General features: G+C 34.3%; 15 non-coding genes across 15 annotated transcripts; all 15 read right to left on the bottom strand.

The window, feature by feature from the left end:
• Window positions 1–177: 177 nt before the first annotated feature.
• TRNAS-UGA (transfer RNA serine (anticodon UGA)) lies at window positions 178–259 on the bottom strand. The gene has a single exon. It is a non-coding gene; the product is annotated as a tRNA-Ser (tRNA).
• Window positions 260–345: 86 nt separating this feature from the next.
• TRNAS-AGA (transfer RNA serine (anticodon AGA)) lies at window positions 346–427 on the bottom strand. Its single transcript has one exon. It is a non-coding gene; the product is annotated as a tRNA-Ser (tRNA).
• Window positions 428–862: 435 nt separating this feature from the next.
• On the bottom strand, window positions 863–944 carry TRNAS-UGA (transfer RNA serine (anticodon UGA)). Its single transcript has one exon. It is a non-coding gene; the product is annotated as a tRNA-Ser (tRNA).
• An 86-nt stretch (window positions 945–1,030) lies between these two features.
• TRNAS-AGA (transfer RNA serine (anticodon AGA)) lies at window positions 1,031–1,112 on the bottom strand. The gene has a single exon. It is a non-coding gene; the product is annotated as a tRNA-Ser (tRNA).
• A 435-nt stretch (window positions 1,113–1,547) lies between these two features.
• On the bottom strand, window positions 1,548–1,629 carry TRNAS-UGA (transfer RNA serine (anticodon UGA)). Its single transcript has one exon. It is a non-coding gene; the product is annotated as a tRNA-Ser (tRNA).
• Window positions 1,630–1,715: 86 nt separating this feature from the next.
• TRNAS-AGA (transfer RNA serine (anticodon AGA)) lies at window positions 1,716–1,797 on the bottom strand. The gene has a single exon. It is a non-coding gene; the product is annotated as a tRNA-Ser (tRNA).
• Window positions 1,798–2,233: 436 nt separating this feature from the next.
• TRNAS-UGA (transfer RNA serine (anticodon UGA)) lies at window positions 2,234–2,315 on the bottom strand. Its single transcript has one exon. It is a non-coding gene; the product is annotated as a tRNA-Ser (tRNA).
• Window positions 2,316–2,401: 86 nt separating this feature from the next.
• On the bottom strand, window positions 2,402–2,483 carry TRNAS-UGA (transfer RNA serine (anticodon UGA)). The gene has a single exon. It is a non-coding gene; the product is annotated as a tRNA-Ser (tRNA).
• An 86-nt stretch (window positions 2,484–2,569) lies between these two features.
• On the bottom strand, window positions 2,570–2,651 carry TRNAS-AGA (transfer RNA serine (anticodon AGA)). Its single transcript has one exon. It is a non-coding gene; the product is annotated as a tRNA-Ser (tRNA).
• A 435-nt stretch (window positions 2,652–3,086) lies between these two features.
• Window positions 3,087–3,168, bottom strand: TRNAS-UGA (transfer RNA serine (anticodon UGA)). The gene has a single exon. It is a non-coding gene; the product is annotated as a tRNA-Ser (tRNA).
• An 86-nt stretch (window positions 3,169–3,254) lies between these two features.
• TRNAS-AGA (transfer RNA serine (anticodon AGA)) lies at window positions 3,255–3,336 on the bottom strand. The gene has a single exon. It is a non-coding gene; the product is annotated as a tRNA-Ser (tRNA).
• A 435-nt stretch (window positions 3,337–3,771) lies between these two features.
• Window positions 3,772–3,853, bottom strand: TRNAS-UGA (transfer RNA serine (anticodon UGA)). The gene has a single exon. It is a non-coding gene; the product is annotated as a tRNA-Ser (tRNA).
• Window positions 3,854–3,939: 86 nt separating this feature from the next.
• On the bottom strand, window positions 3,940–4,021 carry TRNAS-AGA (transfer RNA serine (anticodon AGA)). Its single transcript has one exon. It is a non-coding gene; the product is annotated as a tRNA-Ser (tRNA).
• A 435-nt stretch (window positions 4,022–4,456) lies between these two features.
• Window positions 4,457–4,538, bottom strand: TRNAS-UGA (transfer RNA serine (anticodon UGA)). The gene has a single exon. It is a non-coding gene; the product is annotated as a tRNA-Ser (tRNA).
• Window positions 4,539–4,624: 86 nt separating this feature from the next.
• TRNAS-AGA (transfer RNA serine (anticodon AGA)) lies at window positions 4,625–4,706 on the bottom strand. Its single transcript has one exon. It is a non-coding gene; the product is annotated as a tRNA-Ser (tRNA).
• Window positions 4,707–5,000: the final 294 nt, after the last annotated feature.

Genomic DNA, 5,000 nt, shown 5'->3' on the forward strand with positions numbered 1-5,000 from the left:
AAATTTTAATTTCAAGATTATTAGAAACCATTTTTTGAAAAGTAACTGAAAGAGCTTACTTTTCTTTGTAACTAAATTAATAGTACCAATGTATTTTTTTAATTTCATTTTTAGTGAAAGTTATTCCTTTGTCACTAAAACTTATATGTAAGCTGCCGCCTAAGATTTAAAATTTAACGCAGCCGGTAGGATTCGAACCTACGCGGGAATATCCCAATGGATTTCAAGTCCATCGCCTTAACCACTCGGCCACGACTGCTCATCATTTCCTTATATCTGTTCATTTAAGATGGGCGAAACCAGAATGAAAATTAAATAAAAAATTAGAATCAGCTGATTGTCATTCGCACTCGGTAGGATTCGAACCTACGCGGGAAGATCCCAATGGATTTCTAGTCCATCGCCTTAACCACTCGGCCACGACTGCTTGTCTACTTTTCCTCTAGCAACATGTTAGTGCTATAATACTACATGAAAAACAATTGAACTCCAAACTAAGCTTTGTTGCATTAAAAACTGCATTCTTATTGAAGACAAAGCCATCGTCTTCTGAGTGCTACTTTTCCTATCTGATTAGTAATCATCAAAATGATTTCACAGTCAATCCATTTAACTAACTTTTCTTTTTGCAGATATATTGGACAAATTTATCAGCTATTCATAACGGAATTGTTGTTTGAAGTAAAAATTTTAATTTCAAGATTATTAGAAACCATTTTTTGAAAAGTAACTGAAAGAGCTTACTTTTCTTTGTAACTCAATTAATAGTACCAATGTATTTTTTTTATTTCATTTTTAGTGAAAGTTATTTCTTTGTCACTAAAACTTATATGTAAGCTACCGCCTAAGATTTAAAATTTAACGCAGCCTGTAGGATTCGAACCTACGCGGGAATATCCCAATGGATTTCAAGTCCATCGCCTTAACCACTCGGCCACGACTGCTCAGCATTTTCTTATATCTGTTCATTTAAGATGGACGAAACCAGAATGAAAATTAAATAAAAAATTAGAATCAGCTGATTGTCATTCGCACTCGGTAGGATTCGAACCTACGCGGGAAGATCCCAATGGATTTCTAGTCCATCGCCTTAACCACTCGGCCATGACTGCTTGTCTACTTTTCCTCTAGCAGCATGTTAGTCCTCAAATACTACATGAAAAACAATTGAACTCCGAACTAAGCTTTGTTGCATTAAAAACTGCATTCTTATTGAAGACAAAGCCATCGTCTTCTGAGTACTACTTTTCCTATCTGATTAGTAATCATCAAAATGATTTCACAGTCAATCCATTTAACTAACTTTTCTTTTTGCAGATATATTGGACAAATTTATCAGCTATTCATAACGGAATTGTTGTTTGAAGTAAAAATTTTAATTTCAAGATTATTAGAAACCATTTTTTGAATAGTAACTGAAAGAGCTTACTTTTCTTTGTAACTAAATTAATAGTACCAATGTATTTTTTTAATTTCATTTTTAGTGAAAGTTATTCCTTTGTCACTAAAACTTATATGTAAGCTGCCGCCTAAGATTTAAAATTTAACGCAGCCGGTTGGATTCGAACCTACGCGGGAATATCCCAATGGATTTCAAGTCCATCGCCTTAACCACTCGGCCACGACTGCTCATCATTTCCTTATATCTGTTCATTTAAGATGGGCGAAACCAGAATGAAAATTAAATAAAAAATTTGAATCAGCTGATTGTCATTCGCACTCGGTAGGATTCGAACCTACGCTGGAAGATCCCAATGGATTTCTAGTCCATCGCCTTAACCACTCTGCCACGACTGCTTGTCTACTTTTCCTCTAGCAGCATGTTAGTCCTCAAATACTACATGAAAAACAATTGAACTCCGAACTAAGCTTTGTTGCATTAAAAACTGCATTCTTATTGAAGACAAAGTCATCGTCGTCAGAGTTCTACTTTTCCTATCTGATTAGTAATCATCAAAATGATTTCTCAGTCAATCCATTTAACAAACTTTTCTTTTTGCAGATATATTTGACAAATTTATGAGCTATTCGTAACGGAATTGTTGTTTGAAGTAAAAATTTTAATTTCATGATTATTAAAAACCATTTTTTGAAAAGTTACTAAAATAGCTTACTTTTCTTTGTAACTCAATTAATAGTACCAATGTACTTTTTTTTATTTCATTTTTCGTGAAAGTTATTTTTTTGTCACAAAAACTTATATGTAAGCAACTTCCTAAGATTTAAAATTTAACGCAGCCGGTAGGATTCGAACCTACGCGGGAATATCCCAATGGATTTCAAGTCCATCGCCTTAACCACTCGGCCACGACTGCTCCTCATTTCCTTATATCTGTTCATTTAAGATGGGCGAAACCAGAATGAAAATTAAATAAAAAATTAGAATCAGCTGATTGTCATTCGCACTCGGTAGGATTCGAACCTACGCGGGAAGATCCCAATGGATTTCAAGTCCATCGCCTTAACCACTCGGCCACGACTGCTCAGAATTGTCTTATATCTGTTCATTTAAGATGGGCGAAACTAGAATGAAAATTAAATAAAAATTTAGAATCAGCAGATTGTCATTCGCAGTCGGTAGGATTCAAACCTACGCGGGAAGATCCCAATGGATTTCTAGTCCATCGCCTTAACCGCTCGGCCACGACTGCATGTCTACTTTTCCTCTAGCAACTTGTTAGTGCTATAATACTACATGAAAAACAATTGAACTCCAAACTAAGCTTTGTTGCATTAAAAACTGCATTCTTATTGAAGACAAAGCCATCGTCTTCTGAGTGCTACTTTTCCTATCTGATTAGTAATGATCAAAATGATTTCTCAGTCAATCCATTTAACAAAATTTTATTTTTGCAGACATATTGATCAAATTTATGAGCTATTCATAACGGAATTGTTGTTTGAAGTAAAAATTTTAATTTCAAGATTATTAGAAACCATTTTTTGAAAAGTAACTAAAAGAGCTTACTTTTCTTTGTAACTCAATTAATAGTACCAATGTATTTTTTTTATTTCATTTTTAGTGAAAGTTATTTCTTTGTCATTAAAACTTATATGTAAGCTACCGCCTAAGATTTAAAATTTAACGCAGCCGGTAGGATTCGAACCTACGCGGGAATATCCCAATGGATTTCAAGTCCATCGCCTTAACCACTCGGCCACGACTGCTCAGCATTTTCTTATATCTGTTCATTTAAGATGGGCGAAACTAGAATGAAAATTAAATAAAAATTTAGAATCAGCTGATTGTCATTCGCAGTCGGCAGGATTCGAACCTACGCGGGAAGATCCCAATGGATTTCTAGTCCATCGCCTTAACCGCTCGGCCACGACTGCATGTCTACTTTTCCTCTAGCAACATGTTAGTGCTATAATACTACATGAAAAACAATTGAACTCCAAACTAAGCTTTGTTGCATTAAAAACTGCATTCTTATTGAAGACAAAGCCATCGTCTTCTGAGTGCTACTTTTCCTATCTGATTAGTAATCATCAAAATGATTTCACAGTCAATCCATTTAACTAACTTTTCTTTTTGCAGATATATTGGACAAATTTATCAGCTATTCATAACGGAATTGTTGTTTGAAGTAAAAATTTTAATTTCAAGATTATTAGAAACCATTTTTTGAAAAGTAACTGAAAGAGCTTACTTTTCTTTGTAACTAAATTAATAGTACCAATGTATTTTTTTAATTTCATTTTTAGTGAAAGTTATTCCTTTGTCACTAAAACTTATATGTAAGCTGCCGCCTAAGATTTAAAATTTAACGCAGCCGGTAGGATTCGAACCTACGCGGGAATATCCCAATGGATTTCAAGTCCATCGCCTTAACCACTCGGCCACGACTGCTCATCATTTCCTTATATCTGTTCATTTAAGATGGGCGAAACCAGAATGAAAATTAAATAAAAAATTAGAATCAGCTGATTGTCATTCGCACTCGGTAGGATTCGAACCTACGCGGGAAGATCCCAATGGATTTCTAGTCCATCGCCTTAACCACTCGGCCACGACTGCTTGTCTACTTTTCCTCTAGCAACATGTTAGTGCTATAATACTACATGAAAAACAATTGAACTCCAAACTAAGCTTTGTTGCATTAAAAACTGCATTCTTATTGAAGACAAAGCCATCGTCTTCTGAGTGCTACTTTTCCTATCTGATTAGTAATCATCAAAATGATTTCACAGTCAATCCATTTAACTAACTTTTCTTTTTGCAGATATATTGGACAAATTTATCAGCTATTCATAACGGAATTGTTGTTTGAAGTAAAAATTTTAATTTCAAGATTATTAGAAACCATTTTTTGAAAAGTAACTGAAAGAGCTTACTTTTCTTTGTAACTAAATTAATAGTACCATTGTATTTTTTTAATTTCATTTTTAGTGAAAGTTATTTCTTTGTCACTAAAACTTATATGTAAGCTGCCGCCTAAGATTTAAAATTTAACGCAGCCGGTAGGTTTCGAACCTACGCGGGAATATCCCAATGGATTTCAAGTCCATCGCCTTAACCACTCGACCACGACTGCTCAGCATTTTCTTATTTCTGTTCATTTAAGATGGGCGAAACTAGAATGAAAATTAAATAAAAATTTAGAATCAGCTGATTGTCATTCGCAGTCGGCAGGATTCGAACCTACGCGGGAAGATCCCAATGGATTTCTAGTCCATCGCCTTAACCGCTCGGCCATGACTGCATGTCTACTTTTCCTCTAGCAACATGTTAGTGCTATAATACTACATGAAAAACAATTGAACTCCAAACTAAGCTTTGTTGCATTAAAAACTGCATTCTTATTGAAGACAAAGCCATCGTCTTCTGAGTGCTACTTTTCCTATCTGATTAGTAATCATCAAAATGATTTCACAGTCAATCCATTTAACTAACTATTCTTTTTGCAGATATATTGGACAAATTTATCAGCTATTCATAACGGAATTGTTGTTTGAAGTAAAAATTTTAATTTCAAGATTATTAGAAACCATTTTTT

Source organism: Parasteatoda tepidariorum, chromosome 5 (genome assembly GCF_982258835.1).
Source record: "Parasteatoda tepidariorum strain Cologne lab strain chromosome 5, Ptep-v5.0, whole genome shotgun sequence".
NCBI classification, from domain to species: Eukaryota; Metazoa; Arthropoda; class Arachnida; order Araneae; family Theridiidae; genus Parasteatoda; species Parasteatoda tepidariorum.